Here is a 16,624-nt window from a genome sequence, read left to right as displayed (position 1 = left end):
GATGTAAACGGAATAAAGAAAATGACTTGCTGCTTGTTTGGTTTGCACAGGACACGTATCAATAATTCGGATACGTGTCAAATTCTTTTATAAGGATTTGACACATGTCCCTGAATATCCGGGAGTCGAAACTTTACCCCAACTTCGCAATTTATCGGACAAAGTTACACGAAAACAATACCAAAACTTCTTGAAATATTATAAATACCCTAAAATTAATAAAAACAAAATTTTAGAAATTTTAAAATAAAATTTTGAAGCACAATAAATACCCGGATTTAGCGATTGGATGAAACCAGGTGCGGTTAAAATACATCGAAATAAATCTAAATTAGTCTTAAAATGTCATAATTATCCCGAAGTAAATAAAAACGTAATTCTCGTAATTTTAAAATAATTCCTGTAATACAGTTTATACCCGCTTTCAACAATTGAACGAAACAATGCGCGGGTGAAATTAGTCCCGAAAATTCCAGAATAATTCTAAAATTCTCAGAATATTATGAGCTTAATAAAATGTGAATTTTGTAATTTTTGAGAAGTTCTGGAATTAAATACTGATTTTATAAATAAATAAAATCAGAAAATCGTACTAGGTTAAATAATTGATGAAATATTGATTTCTAAATTTTATAAAATTCCAAAAATAATTATTGTAATTATAAAACCATTAAAACAATTTTAGAGATAATCCACATATTTATACAAATAAATTTGCATTAAATTTACTTTTAAAAGTGGAAACAATTCAACATAATTCCATAATTAACTACGGGGACAACCCGGTACACCATAAATCACACATACATAATAATAAAATAAAACCGAGCTGACAAAAACTATACACATACTTTATTTATTTAATACTTCCATAATTACATATATAAATAATTCAAAAATACACGAGTCGTTATAACCAGCAATTTGCCCTTGCTTTCACAGACCTTTGATTTAGACTCAATAGCTTCTACCTTCATCTCTTTCTCCTTCTCTAACTCAACAACCAGTGCTATGGACCCTCCTTTCTTCCTTCCTTTCTCCATCCTCTCATCTTGCTCTATTTCAAGCTCATAAGTTTTCAGGATGCCATATAGTCTCTCCAAGGTGAACTCCTTATAATCCTGAGAATTTCTCAATGAGACTGTCATTGGTTTCCACTCCTTTGGAAGAGATCTAAGGAACTTGAGCTTAGAGTCTTTTGTTTGATAGACTCTTCCATGCAACTTCAGAGCATTTAGTAGTTTTTGAAATCTACTAAAAATATTAGTGAGAGACTCACTATCTTTACAATGGAAGTGCTCATATTGCTTAATTAGCAGTTGTATCTTATTCTCCCTTACTTGCTCAGTACCATCATAAATAATTTGGATAGTGTCCCAAACCTTCTTGGCTGTTTTACAGTTAATGATTTTATCAAACATATCACCATCAACTCCGTTGAACAATATATTTATGGCCTTCTTGTCTTTCCTAACTTGCTCAATATCAGGGTCTGACCATTCATGCCTTGGTTTTGGAACAGATGGCTCATTGCCAGTTGCAACTCTCATTGGTACATGAGGACCTCTCTCTATGCAATCCACATAGGCCTCATCTTGGGAAAGAAGATGTAGGAGCATCTTCACCTTCCAGTGGTGATAATTATCTTTGTTCAGAAAAGGAATCTTAACTCCAACATCCTTCTTCTTCATCTTGCTGTTTGTAGTGATCTTTACACTCTTTGTACTTCAAGAGCTTGCTCTGATACCAATTATTATTCCTTAACAATACAACAAGAATTATAGAAGGGGGGTTGAATATAATTCTGGCTTCTTTTTCAAGATTTTAAAACAGTTCTTACTTGATAATATATATGTGTTTGATTTGCAAAGTGCGGAATAAATGATTTATATGAATCAAAACACAAAGTAATAAAAATACAACCTTTTAAAACTTTCTGGTGGATTTGAAAGTATCCACCGAAGATATATATATATATATATCGAATGAGAACTTATGAAGCTTGAATAGCTCACAGCTGCTTACACGTAGAACAACTAAACTTACAGAGAAATGCTACAGAATACAGCTTGAAAATGTTTCTCTGAAAATGGGTGTGCTTAGTTTGTTGCTTGTTGCTCTACTAGCTACACTTGGTTTATATATCAATATATATATATATATCGAATGAGAACTTATGAAGCTTGAATAGCTCACAGATGCTTACACGTAGAACAACTAAACTTACAGAGAAATGCTACAGAATACACCTTGAAAATGTTTCTCTGAAAATGGGTGTGCTTAGTTTGTTGCTTGTTGCTCTACTAGCTACACTTGGTTTATATATCACCAAGTTTACATGACAATAAGATAAGATAATAAAACAAAACATATCTAGTCTAACTCCATGCTACTTCACTACTCTATTCCAGCATCTTTGAATATCTTCATAATAGCATGGAAATGGTAATGCTTCTTTGTTCTCAAATCCCAGCTAAAAAGGCTGCCACATTCCTTTTGCAAACACTCGACGCATGTGACTGTGTTGTCACTGTCAACAGATATTTGAATTTGATCATCCGTTCGGTACATGCTTGTCATCCGTCGGGTGGCTTTGTTGATTATCCGTTGGGTAGCTTTGTTGATCATCCGTCGGATAGTTATTTGTCACTTGACTCCATTTCACTTATGCAGAATTACAAGACATCTCTTATTTAAAATAAATAAACCTATTCTGCATATCTACTAGTAGTTAACATGACTCATATGCTCCTACAGAATCTACACAAGGTTGTTTGCAGAAATGTGCTACAATACTTATTATTACATAAGCTACTCACTCGATGGATGTCAAATCATCATCCGTCGGGACTATATTGAATCATCTGTCGGGACTATATTTGATCATTCGTTGAGTGCTATAAAATTTACCAAGTTAAATCTACTAAGGTGTTTTATTTAATTTATCATCAAGTTCACAACATATTCCTAACAGGTAGGTACATTTGGTAGTCTCCCTAGTACACATAGGACTAGAGTCTACCCCTCCAAGTCCTTAAAAGAATCCTATCATATCTCGAGAACTCGAACCACATCGAAGTTCCCCAAGCATTTTGCTTGTTGATAGAAATAGCTTATCTTATCAGTGTGTATATATATGTGTACTTCTGAGAATTTTCGGAGGAAGTACTAAGGATGTGAGTTGACCGTTATCAACAGATAATTAAATAAGGGGGAGTTTCTTTTGAAACTGTATTCAGAATATTTAAAAATAAGTCAATATAATATCTTTCGACGATTTCAAAGTATTCGAATGACTTTCTAAAAGTTAGGAAAGTACTTTTTTAAATGGGTCTTATGATTTTTAAATCATTTTAAATTACTAAATAAATATTTAATAATTAAATAATAAATATTAAATAATTAAACCTCGAATAATTATATATTTTAAAAGAATATTTGAAAGAATATTCCTCAACTAATTTATGTTGAAATAATTAAAGTAATCTTTAATAATATAATTAATCGAGTTCAAAATAAATAATCGATTGAGAATACTCCCCTTATATTAAATGAATAACTAAAGTAATATTCATTATTCGAATAATTAAATATAGTTGAGGCAATAAGATTTTTGGAAATCATTTTAACTAAATTCAAGATATTTTAATATTTCGCAAGTGAGTGACAAGTCCCTTGCAATAAAACAAGTACAGACTTTTAATCATCCAAAATATCTCCGGGATGATTCCCGGGTTTATACTTTATAAAAACTGACAGTCTCTCAGTCTTACAACTTATACATCACGCTTTACTATAGCGTTAATATTCTTAAATAAAACACCTCTGAAATACTTCCGGGTTTTCATCAAATTATACTGATCGACCCTTGGTCTAAAATATACTCCGCATATATACAACGCTACTCTCTAGCGTTATCAATTAAAATTCGGTAATATTCTTATACCAAAATTATTACCATATGGTATGATATTATATAACATAATTCATAAAACATCGTAAATATAGCATCATGTATATATCGACATTATTTGAAAATTAACACAACAGTTTCAAAAAGGTAGGGTTTGAAAACTTGCCTGAAGTCCAAGATATGTTTCCTTACTTCCTCTCGTTCCGGGTTTTCTGATCAACAAATATCATAATCTTAATCAGTATTCCTAATCCCATCACCAAATTATATTTCTAATAAGTACGATACTTCATAATTTTCAATATTTGATCGACTCGAAATAAGTATCAATCCTTGGTCGAAACGGACGGTCAAAGTGGTCTTCTACAGTTGACTTTACCGAATGTGACTATTACGTGACTTGCGCTCTATCATTTTTAATAAATCGTAAAATTACTATTTTAATACGAAACCACCTCGAAGAGTTTCTTGAGTTCTTGTAATATTATCATAAGAGTTTCATTTTGATAAAATGAATTTAATTAGGTGAAAACTATTTTAAAAATTCGGTCAAGTACGGAGTTTTACTATTCAGACCGCTTTCACTAAAATGTTGATTTCTCTCAAACCGTTAACTCAATTGAAGCACCGTTTTTGTGTGTACGATCTAGACAAAATTTAGAACAAATAATTTGAAAATATTTTTCTGGTAACTAGGGTGAAAATCCCGAAGTGGCAGTTTCCAACAGGGGTTTGTTTTTTAAGTTCGTACTCCACGCGACCTCAGCTCCGACATTTTTATAAAATTGAAAAATCAATATTTTTACTTGGAATTTTTATGGAAGTTAATAAACTCTATTTAATACTTTCTTTAGAAATTTCATGATTTTTAAATTTTTTTAAGTTGATCATTTATATTTACAAAATTCGTAATTTGTAGCAGTTTTGTCGCGTAAATCCCTTTTACTAAAATGGTCATAACTTTTGATCCGTAAATTGAAATCAAGCGATTAAAGTGCCTAAATGATCCTCATAACATTGTATATCACAATAATCAAGTATCACTTTTTAAGAAACTACAGTTTATACATTTGGGAACTTCTGCAGAAACTTAAGTTGAGTTTTGCTCGTTTTAACGAGGTGACGATTACGATCCGAGTTTCGTTTATGTCTTAAATCATTATACCACCATCAACAATCATCAAATCATCATCTTATCACTAACTCCTCTCAAGAACATTATGTTCCTGAGGCAAAAATAATCAACCTTAAAACTAATTAACTAAACATCAAGATAATATCAAATCAATCTTCAAAACCATACTTATATTCAAGATCCTTACTTTTCTTGAAACCAAAAACATAAAAAACGTTTGTATGAATGTTTATACCTTCCTTGAAGCTTTTTAATACTTAATAAAGTCCTAAGATCCTTGATGAAGCCTTGGTATAGATTTAGGAGCCTAAAACTTCCATGAAAAATCAAGAAAATAAGTTAGTGATTTTCGGAGTTACTATTCACCCTCAACTTCAAATATTTTTATAAAATTGAAAACTTCATGGATGGGCATGAAATTTGGTGCGTGACTTACCCATGATATGAAAGAGGTTTGGTAAAAATTTGGTGATTTTTTAATGAGTAGAACATGAGATATGATTTTTTCTTTCCATTGTGTTCTTGCAAATCAACATTGTTCTTGAAGAGAGAGAGAGAGATAGCTTTTTATGTTTTCTTGAATGCTTCTCTTGAATGATTTGTGAGATATGATTTTGTATATCTCCTAGTACTACTAAGTCAATGAAAATATTGGCTAGCCATCCTAGGTTGCAAGCTATTCTACTTGGTTTAGATCCTAGATTACTATTTAGTAGCTTCTTGGTTATCATTCTATCTAGCTAGGTTACTATTTGGTTACTTGACCATGGTTAGTTTCTTAGTCTAGTTAGCTAGTATAGTTAGCTTGGTTTGATACATTTATGCGTTCGCTCGGTAGCTTATTCATTTTTGTAGTAAATTCTCGTAAACGGTTTGCGATGTAAATTATTTCTTATGCGTTCTTTATGTTTTAAAGTATCATACTCGGATATAAATTTGTAGGATTTTAAATTTGTAATTATAATGTGATTCTCGTAACCCTTGATGATTTATAGATACGGTCATTTTTCAAAGTTCATTTTCTTTGAAAACTAATAGCGTTTAAATGCACTCATTTGGTACGTATAATCAAAATATCAACTCGGAATCTTAAATTAAAAACTCGTATATGGTGTGGTCACAAAATATTTAATTAAATCGCAAGGTTACTATTCATAAAGGTCCTTTACCGATGTCAAAAATTTGGGTTCTTACAGTCTTCCCCCCTTAAAAGGATTCCGTCCCGGAATCAGTTTAGGAATAGGCGGGGATACACTTCTCACATGACCACCTCGAGTTCTCACATTGACTTCGCAGTATTGGATCTCTTCATTAAATTTCCTCTCGTACGTCAAATATATTTTCGGGTACTCATTCTTGTAGACCTATGACCTCTACACGTTACTCGACATACGCTAAGTCTGGCTACAAGTTTATTAGCTCATTTTCAATCATATGGTTGGCGTTGACGGTTAAATTTCCTAACCTCGATTCATGGTACTCTTTATAAACTTGGCGACCGTTCGACGATGGTGCTAATTTATAATCCAACTTTCTTAGTCCTTTAAAGATTTTAACTGGTCCAATAAACCTTGGGTTCAACATTTCTTTCTCTTATCACTCCCTCCCCAGGAGGCACTTTCAACAATACTTGGTCCCTTATTTCGTACTTTTCGACTTTATAGTTCTGGTCTGTATATCGTTATTGTTTATCCTGGGCTGCCACTAGCCGGGTTCTGATAAGTTCTAGGAATTTCTTTGGTCTGTTGACTCAACTATGGTCCAAGTATCCTCTGTTTACCAACTTATTCCCAACCTAAGGGAGAATGATTCTTTTTTCTATACAACGCTTTGTAGCCGTTCCAATGCCCACATGATAATTGTCGGTAATTCGATTAACGTCAGTTGGTCACTTCATTTTTCCTTAAAAATATATAATATGGATGATTAACGCATCTTCTAGTGTTTGGAATGGTCCTTCAACTTATTCGTTTTCCCTCCATCACCCAAACTAGTGCTAGAGTTTCGTTCTTTCATGTTTACTCAATTCGGTGCATCATCTCTGTTGATTATTTTATGTAATAAGTTCCCGTTGCATTTCGTCATGCTCGTCTCCTGTTACATGTTTAGCGTCAGATTTTAACATTTCTTCCTGTAGTAATGTAAGGCACATCGTGGTCCCGTTGTCATCTTGAAGGAAGCGACATTTCAAACTCAATTGATTGATACAGTTTAGAATCGTGGAATGCTCAGCTTCCGCTATCGGTTAGACTTCTTTAATCATTTCCCGTATAATATTTGTAGTACTACGATACCTTCTGGGTCGTATTCATTATTCTCGCTAGCATATTAGACGTATTCGCATTTATTGGAAACTCCTACTAGTGGCCTTTTAAAGGGCGTGTACGATCTTCTTTGCCTTCAGTTAGCTCTAACCATAACATCCTTCGTTCTTCCACGTTGTCCTCCGTAAGGGATATCGGCGGCTATTTTGCGTATGCTCGCATGGTAAGTATATCTGTACGAATTTTCTATCAAAGATAGGAGATTCTCCTAACCGTTACAAATAAAAGACAATCCTTTAGACGTATCTTCATGGTCTAGATAGTCCTCCCATTTTACTTGTCGATTTTTAGAGCTCTAAGTCGTGCCTTTATTCATCCTTTTTCAAAAAATATCTTGGGAAATAATTCGGTTGTGAAATTAATTCTTGGGTCCTTGCGTGGCTCGACATCACGGGGTCTCTCTATCACCAATTATCTCTTCTGCGTTCATAACAATTTTATAGAGCGGAGATCTGTCATTTACATAATAAAATAAGCGGTCTTATTTAACCCATTACTCAAAATCCTAAAATAGCATGACGGCTTACTTGGTTCTTGATAATCCTCCTCCAGAATTTATTATAATAAACTCTTACTCCCATTTGGGTCATGACTAGTATCCTCTTAAATTTCTAGTTGTCTTTAATCCTTCCCATTACGTAATAAAGGGTACTCTTCTTATTGTCTTACTTCAAATTCATTCATGCGATCCTCCTCATCAGTTGTCCTGAAATTTTTTATCCTTAATCTATTATTATTCCCTAACAACACAACAAGAATTACAAAAGGGGGGGATTCTGGCTTCTTTTTGAGATTTTTAAAACTGTTCAAACTCAATAATATATATAAGTGTTTGATTCGCAAAGTGCGGAATGAAAGCATTATATAAATCAAAACACAAGTAATAAAGACACAAGTCTTTAAAACTTTCTGGTGGATTTGAATGTATCAACCATATATATATATATATATATATATATATATATATATATATATATATATATATATATATATATATATATATATATATATATATCGAGAGAACCATGTGAAGCTTGAATAGCTCACAGCTGCTATTACAAGTGAACAAACAAACTACAGAGAAATTCTTAACAGTTACAGCTTTATCAATTTCTCTTCTAAAATGTGTTTTCTTAGTTAGTTATTCTAGTAGCTACACTTGGTTTATATATCACCAAGTTTACATGGTAATAATACATGATAATAAAACAAAACCTATCAAGTCTAACTCCATGCTGCTTCACTACTCTATTCCAGCATCTTTGAATATCTTCATAATAGCATGGAAATGGTAATGCTTCTTTGTTCTCAAAACCCTGCTAAACAGGCTTCCACATTCCTTTTGCAAACACCCAACACATGTGACTCTGTTGTCAATGTCAACAAATATTTGAATTGATCATCCGTCGGGTACATGCTTGTTATCCGTCGGGTAGCCTTGTTGACCATCCGTTAGGTAGCTTTGTTGATCATCCGTCGGGTAGCTATTTGACACTTGACTCCATTTCATTTATGCAGAATTATAAGACATCTAATATTTACAATTAATCAACCTATTCTGCATATCTACTAGTAGTCAACATGACTCATATGCTACTACAGAATCTACACAAAGTTGTTTGTAGAAATGTGCTACATTACTTATTGTTACATAAGCAACTCACCCGGTGGATATCAATTAGTCATCGTCGGGACTATATTGAATCATCCGTCGGGACTATAATTGATCATCCGTCGTGTGCTACAAATTTCAATAAGTTAAATCTACTAAGGTGTTTTATTTAGCTTATCATCAAGTACACAACATATTTCTAACATCTATCTTTTCCTACTTAAAGTGTCGGCCACCACATTGGCCTTTCCTTGATGATAATAGATTTCTCAATCATAACTCTTGATCAATTTGACTGTAGCATCTACCTCGTGTTCAATGTAAGTAAAAAAAATTCCAAATTTTCCTCATAAGTTAAACTTTTTGTCCCTTATCGTGCGGACCTTATCGTGATTATTCTAGATTTTTATTAGAATACCTTATGTCACGATCCTTAAGTCGCATAGACATATCATTATACATCTCACAAAATCATATTCCTTGAATTCATACATGCTTGGTTTTTCCTGAATTCATTAGTATTTATCCCGATAGTGTTTCACAAAAGCGTACCGCACTAATCACGTTGGTATCTGTATTATCGTCCTTCTATAACCATGTTAAAGATCATTATGATAATAACTAAATATGGTATTTCCTTTTTAAAACAACTTACTCATCACGATGCTCCGATTGTACCATCTTAGCACTGAGTCTTCAATCTCATAATACAACAATTAGTTCTCAACTATTCCTCTCTTTGTTCTGAAGGCAATCAGCCTTAAAAAAAAATGATTTTCATGATATCGATGTAATTTAGACAATCTTAACAAGATTTCAAAATCTAATATTTGAAGAAATAATGAGTTCCAAATAAAAGAGTCGCAACACTCAAAAGATTTATAACTTGGAAGGAAGAATACAACAAGGATTATCCTTCCATGTCCTTAGAATTTTATATTATGATGTTATAGACAATATTCCTTGAAAGCAATGATTGCTGAATAATAACATCATACGAACAATACTTGTAAGATTTCCTTAATGAAAGAATAATTTTCTTTTCGAGTAATGAAAGAAATTTCGAATAACATTCTCATCCAAAGGTTAACCATTGAGGTTTCAAAGAGATACTATTTTGAAAGAAGGAATTATATCCAATAATTAACAAATAAGAAAGTATATTGTTCTTCAATCACTTTATGATTTTAATTCGATATTCGTTATATAAACGAAAGAATAGAATATTTCATGAATAAAATGTTTCATAAAACTGAATATGAATTCTTGTTTGAGTGGGCGACCTAGTTAGGTCTCTGAAAGGCATATGTCATAGCCTACTCGTTTATTCGAGTATTTAACTCAACTCAAATAAGAATGTAATAAGTAAATAGTGGATCAATCATCACAGAGATCTCACAATGTAACATCTGTCAAAGAATAAAGAAACATTGTTCATCTGCAGACTTGAAGATTCACTGGAAGAAGTTCAAGAATTTGATCATGCCTCAGTGATATAAATCAAGATCGTGGATTTAATCAAGTGACAGAGATCTCGTCAGGGTATCATTTATTACAAGGATTCAATCAGAATATCAAAGTCAAGACATGAAGAAACGTCACCAAAGTTAGTCACTCATGAACCAGACAGTACATCGAGTGTCAGCATTGAAGTGGCGGAATTGATTCATAAGTCTCAGTGACTTTCAGAAGATTGTCAAAAGAATGGATGCTGCTCAGGGTTAGTATTAATTCTCTATTAATTAATTAAGTCATATAATTTAATTAAGAGAATAAATTATATCTGCAAAGTTTAATTTATTGATTAATTAAATTAAATTGATTAATTAATTTAGAATTAATATTAAGGATTTACAAGATTTTAATTGGTTTAAAATCTGCTTAAATTCAGCAAGACAATTTATTTGAACTAGTATGACAATCGGTATGACAATTGATAGTCATACCGAAAGTCATGCCAATACATTTAATTGTCTTATTAGAATTTCTGTTTAGATTAAAATCAATTATTAATTCAGCAAGACAATTTATTTGAACTAATATGACAATCGGTATGACAATCTATAGTCATACCGAAAGTCTTGCTAGCTCATTTTTAATTGTCTTGCTAGTTGTAAACATTGTCCTACCGAAAGTCTCACAAGCTTAAAGGATTGTCATTCCAATTCAATCTACTCAGCTGTGTTGTTTAAAAGAAGCAGAAGACCAGTTCAAAGAAAAGCAATCAAACAGAACATACAGAAGAACAAAAAGAAAAAGGAGCAGAAAAATATTACATCTCATCTGCAACTTCAAGATCAATTTCTAGATTGTAAAGTTAAATCCAATCAACTAGAAATACTTATCTTGTTCTTGTGTATCAATCTAGCGGATTAAAATCCCTAGAACTTAATCTCAAATCGCATTTAGCATTTGATCTTTTAATTACAAAAATAGAAAAAGTTCATGTCGAATTTATTCTAGATTTGTAATAATTGATTTGAGATTAATCCCTTGTAACCGATACCGTGGTTGTAACACCTTTCAAGTTTAATAAAAGTTTTATTTAACTTGAATTTTGTTTCACAATTTTATTCCGCATTTTATTCGACTAAACTGTATTGTTTGCATTCAACCCCCCCTTCTACAAACAAATTGGGACCTAACAATTGGTATCAGAGCCTTCTGATTAACGTACAAATCTAGATCCTAGACTTTTGTGTTTCTTTCACTTCTTGAATTTTTTATTCACTCAAAAAATTCATAATGACTACACAAAAAGTTGGAACCGTTAAAATTCCACTTTTCGATAAAGAAAATTATGTTATGTGGAAGAAGAAGATGCTACAGTTTTTACAGGTTGCTAATCCCAAATATTTGCAAGTGTTGAAGAAGGGTCCAAAAATTCCTATGGTTATGGAACCAGAGGTAATAGAAAATGATGTGGTGATCACCAAAGCGAGAACTTATGTGAAGGATCCTGAGGACTTCTCTCCTGCTAAAATAGAAGAAGCTTCCCTGGATGCTAGCCTTCAATTAATCTTAGTAGATTCCCTTAATCCCCTGATGAATAGACATGTGATGAATTATAAAGATTCCAAACATATCTGGGAAACTATTGAGATTATTAATGAAGGCACAGAGGAAGTTAGGGAGAACAAACTAGAAATCCTAACCTCTGAGTATGAATACTTTAAATCCAATCCAGGAGAAGGAATCACTGAAGTGTTTGAGAGGTACAATCCATTGATCAACAACCTGAACATTAATGGTAAATACTATTCCATCAGGGAGGTCAACAAAAAGTTCCTTTTAACACTGCCAACTCATCTCGAACATAGAATCACTGCCATAAGAGAAGCAAGAGATCTGAGTGAGATTTCTTTGGAAAGGCTCTATGGTGTGTTAAAGACTTATGAGTTGGAGCAGATTCAGCAGAAGGAAGTTTACGGGAAAGGAAGAGTGGTCAGCACGTCTACTGCTCTAGTAGCTGATGAACAACAACAACAACCACAATATCAACATCAATCTCAACAGTCAGAAAGAATGGTACAGTCTTCCAAGGTTGAAGATAATGTGATAGTAGCAAAATTTGATTCTCCTACTACAAATCAATCAGGAGATGATTATTATTCCTTGGAAGAACTGGAGCAATTGGAGGATGAGTCAATGGCCCTGATTGTCAAGAGATTCTCAAATGTCAGATTCAAAAGGAATCCCAAGTTCAAGTACAAGTCCAACTACAACAGATTCCAGAAAGGTGGATCTTCATCCTCTAACACCAGCAGTGGTGGGTATAAAATAGGGATGGTTGATCGAAGCACCATTCGATGCTTCAACTGTAATGAGTTGGGACACTTTGCCACAGAATGCAGGAAGCCAAAACAAGCTAGGAAGAACTCTTACGATTCTAATCAAAAGAGTAAATCTGAAAGGGCGTACCTGGCAAAGGGAAGAAGCTGGGATGATACTGACAGTGAAGATGAAGAAGTTGGGAATCTTGCTCTCATGGCTAGTAATGCAAGCACCTCATCGTCAAGAAAAGAGGTAAAATTTACTGATGCTGAATTAGTTTATCATCTAGGAGGTTCCTTAGATTGTGCTCGTCGTGATAATGAATTGTTAAATCAACAAATCAAAGACGTTGAGAAAGAGGTCAATGAATTAAGACTTGTGCACATTAATCAAGATAAACTAAAAGAACAAGTATCTTTTCTAGAGAATAGAGTTGACTGTTATAGACAACTCGAAACTATTCTCAAAGATAAGATCACCGGTCTTGAGGCTAAGGTTAAAGCTTACTTTAATTCTTGTTCGAAGTCCAAAGAGTTTTACAATAAGCAGGCTGTTAATCAAACACATGGAATAGGTTATGATTACAATGCTGCTATTGGAAAATTAGGCATAAACTCCCCTCCTCATGTATGTGCTAAAGGCAGGGAAGTACCACATGTGCTTAAGGGTGTTGATGAACCCCTCTATAAAGAATCAATTGCTGAACCATTTGATGAGACCTCTTTTATTATTCAAGAAGAAATCCGTGCTGAAGATAATGCTAATGGGAAAGCTGTCTCCAAGTCAAGTGTGTCAAAAGTTCCAGTCAAGGTTGTGAAAGCAACTGAGACTAACTCAGACACACATGAGTTGGATAACACAAATGCCATGTCTACCATGCATAAGTTGCCTATTGTTAATCCTTCTCATAAAGCATGTGGTGTTCCTGATTGTATATCTTGTGCTTTTAATCTGTTGTTTGCTTATTTTAATGGTAAGCATGTTTCTAATGATAAGACTACTCCTCGTCAGCATGTGAATAATAGAAAGCATGATAGGTCTAAGACTGTTAGTCTTCCTAAAGCTAGAAAGGAGATATTTGTGCCTAAGCCTAAACAGAAATTTGATAAGGCTGGTTTAAAGGTCAAATGTTCAGTCATTGAGAACGTTGAGAATTGTGAAATTAAGAATGTTATTTTGCCTGATAAAGGCCAATTTTACAAGTATGCCGGACCCAGCCAAGCTTGGGTTCCGAAGAAGTTCTAAGCCATTTGTATTGCAGGGCATTAAACAGGTACAACCGGTAGTGTGGATTCTTGACAGCGGATCGTCAAGACATATGACCGGAGATAGAGCCCTGCTATCAAATGTGGTTGAGAAAGCTGGCCCAGTGGTTACCTTTGGAGATAACAGCAAAGGTTTAACGGAGGGATATGGCTGTTTGCTAGCTGGAAATGTTATCATTGAAAATGTATGTTGTGCAAGGACTTGAACACAATCTGCTTAGCATTAGTCAGTTCTGTGACAACGGCTACAATGTTTTATTCGACAAGCTGAAGTGTCAGATTCTGCACAAGAAAAGTGAAAAACCCTCCTTAATGGGAATCCGGAAAGGAAATCTGTTCGTAGCTGACATGAACTCTGGAAGCAATCTTGAAGTCAATTGTTTCTATGCAAAGGCATCGTCAGATGAGAGTTGGCTATGGCACAAGAGACTTTCCCATCTCAATTTCAAAACAATGAATTCTCTTGTCAAAAGAGAATTGGTAAGAGGTCTGCCTCAGCTGGAATTCTCTCCAGAAGGACTATGTGAGGCTTGCCAGAAAGGAAAGTCAAAGAAAGCAAGTCACAAAGGCACTGACACATCTTCCATAACTGGTGTTCTGCAATTATTGCATATGGATTTATTTGGTCCAGTTAATATCCTTTCTATGTCAAAGAAGTGTTACTGTCTTGTGATAGTTGATGACTATTCCAAGTATACGTGGGTTTTATTTCTTTACTCTAAGGATGAAACACCACAAGTTGTGATTGATCATATCAAGATGATTGAGTTAGATTCTAACGTCCCTGTTAGAGCAATAAGGTCAGATAATGGGACAGAATTCAAGAATGCACTTCTCAATGGATTCTGTACAAACAAAGGGATTACCAGACAATTTTCAGCTCCTAGAACCCCTCAGCAAAATGGAGTGGTAGAAAGGAAGAATCGTACATTGATTGAAGCTGCAAGAACGATGTTAAGTGAATCAGGTCTTTCAATGTACTTTTGGGCTGAAGCTGTCAATACTGCATGTTATACTCAGAATCGAACTCTAATCAACAAAGACTTCATGAAAACTCCTTATGAGATTTTGAATGAACAGAAACCTTCTATCAAATACTTTCATGTATTTGGTGCCAGATGCTTCGTGCTCAAGGATGGAGATGATCGTCGTGGTAAGTTCGAGGCAAAGGCATATGAGGGTATTTTTGTTGGATATGGAAGAAGATCATATAGAGTGTATATCATTGATCAACACAAAGTAACTGAAAGTGTCAATGTTACATTTGATGACACTAAACTCCCTAGTATCCAAACTGAAGATCCTTCTGAGAAACTGAAGTTTGATGAGATGTCAGATTCAGAATCAGAACATGGTCAAGAACCTGAGGTTGTTGCTGGTGAAGAACCTGTTAATCCTGATGATACTCAAGGTAATAGTGATGGAAACTTTGGCAACAATGGAGATACCACTGCTACTGACGGAGAATCTTCAAGTCAACATGGCAACAACTCAGGGGGAGATGCTGAAGGATCATCTAGTAGGACACAACATCACAATGAATTTCAAGGCGAATCATCAAGATCAAATCTTCCAAGACAGACTGTCTGGAATAAAGCTCACCCTTTTGAGTTGATTATTGGTGATCCAGATGTTGGAGTCAGAACTAGACGTGCTACTCAAAATGAGTGTCTGTTCTCAGGATTTCTTTCTGAGATGGAACCTAAGAAAATTGAAGAAGCACTGAATGATCCAGATTGGGTGATTGCTATGCAAGATGAACTCAATCAGTTTGAAAGTCAACAAGTCTGGAAACTGGTACCTAGGCTTGTACACAAGAAAGCTGTTGGTACTAGGTGGGTATTCAGGAATAAACTAGATGAAGATGGTGTGGTTACAAGAAACAAGGCAAGACTGGTAGCTAAAGGGTATTCTCAAGCTGAAGGCATTGATTATGATGAAACCTATGCTCCAGTGGCTAGACTTGAGGCCATCAGGATATTTCTGGCATTCGCAGCATTTTCAAACTTTAAAGTTTATCAAATGGATGTCAAGAGCGCCTTTCTGAATGGAAAGCTGGATGAAGAGGTATATGTAGAGCAACCTCCTGGTTTTGAAGATCCAGATCATTTGGATTTTGTCTTCTTTCTTTTCAAGGCTATCTATGGGCTAAAACAGTCTCCAAGAAAATGGTATGACACTCTCTCTAAATTTCTTATTGAAAATAGCTTTATTAGAGGTGTCATAGACAAAACTCTCTTTTCTAAAACACATAAGAAGGATACTATATTAGTCCAAGTCTATGTGGATGATATAATATTTGGGTCTACTAATGATAATCTCTGTAAGAGATTTGCTAAGTTAATGCACAGCAAGTTTGAAATGAGCATGATGGGAGAGCTGAAGTTTTTTCTTGGATTACAAGTAAATCAAAGGTTAGATGGAACATTTATTTGTCAATCCAAGTATCTCAAGGAACTCCTCAAAAAGTACAATCTAGAGGATTCTGCATCAGCAAGGACTCCATCAACTACAGCTGTCAAGCTTGGACCATGTGAAAACTCCATTAAGGTAGATGTCACAAGCTACAGAGGTATGATTGGCTCGTTACTCTATCTTACT

This window comes from Apium graveolens, chromosome 8 (genome assembly GCF_009905375.1).
Source record: "Apium graveolens cultivar Ventura chromosome 8, ASM990537v1, whole genome shotgun sequence".
NCBI classification, from domain to species: Eukaryota; Viridiplantae; Streptophyta; class Magnoliopsida; order Apiales; family Apiaceae; genus Apium; species Apium graveolens.
The sequence above is the reverse complement of the archived record's forward strand: the minus strand, read 5'-3'. Positions refer to the sequence as shown.